Source organism: Eleutherodactylus coqui, unplaced genomic scaffold (assembly GCF_035609145.1).
Source record: "Eleutherodactylus coqui strain aEleCoq1 unplaced genomic scaffold, aEleCoq1.hap1 HAP1_SCAFFOLD_42, whole genome shotgun sequence".
Classification (NCBI taxonomy): domain Eukaryota; kingdom Metazoa; phylum Chordata; class Amphibia; order Anura; family Eleutherodactylidae; genus Eleutherodactylus; species Eleutherodactylus coqui.
This window is the reverse complement of record NW_027101829.1, coordinates 561,246-561,791: the sequence shown is the minus strand read 5'-3', so window position 1 is coordinate 561,791 and position 546 is coordinate 561,246.

The window sequence follows — 546 nt, the reverse complement described above, 5'->3', positions numbered from 1 at the left end:
TTGAAAAAGCAATAAGCTTGAGCTCCCAGCCTAGAGCATGAATCAGAGCACGATTCGCGTCTAACACAAACTCATTGTTTTCACCGTCCTGTAACTCGGCACCTGAGAGGTGTAGACCGTGTTTGAAAAAGCATTACGCTTGCGCTCCCAGCCTAAAGCATGAATCAGAGCACGATTCGCGTCTAACACAAACTCACTGTTTTCACCGTCCTGTAACTCGGCACCTGAGAGGTGTAGACCGTGTTTGAAAAAGCAATAAGCTTTCGCTACAAGCCTAGAGCGTGAATCAGAGCACGATTCGCGTCTAACACAAACTCACTGTTTTCACCGTCCTGTAACTCGGCACCTGAGAGGTGTAGACCGTGTTTGAAAAAGCAGTAAGCTTTCGCTCCCAGCCTAGAGCATGAATCAGAGCACGATTCGCGTCTAACACAAACTCACTGTTTTCACCGTCCTGTAACTCGGCACCTGAGAGGTGTAGCCCGTGTTTGAAAAAGCAATAAGCTTGCGCTCCCAGCCTAGAGCGTGAATCAGAGCACGATTCGC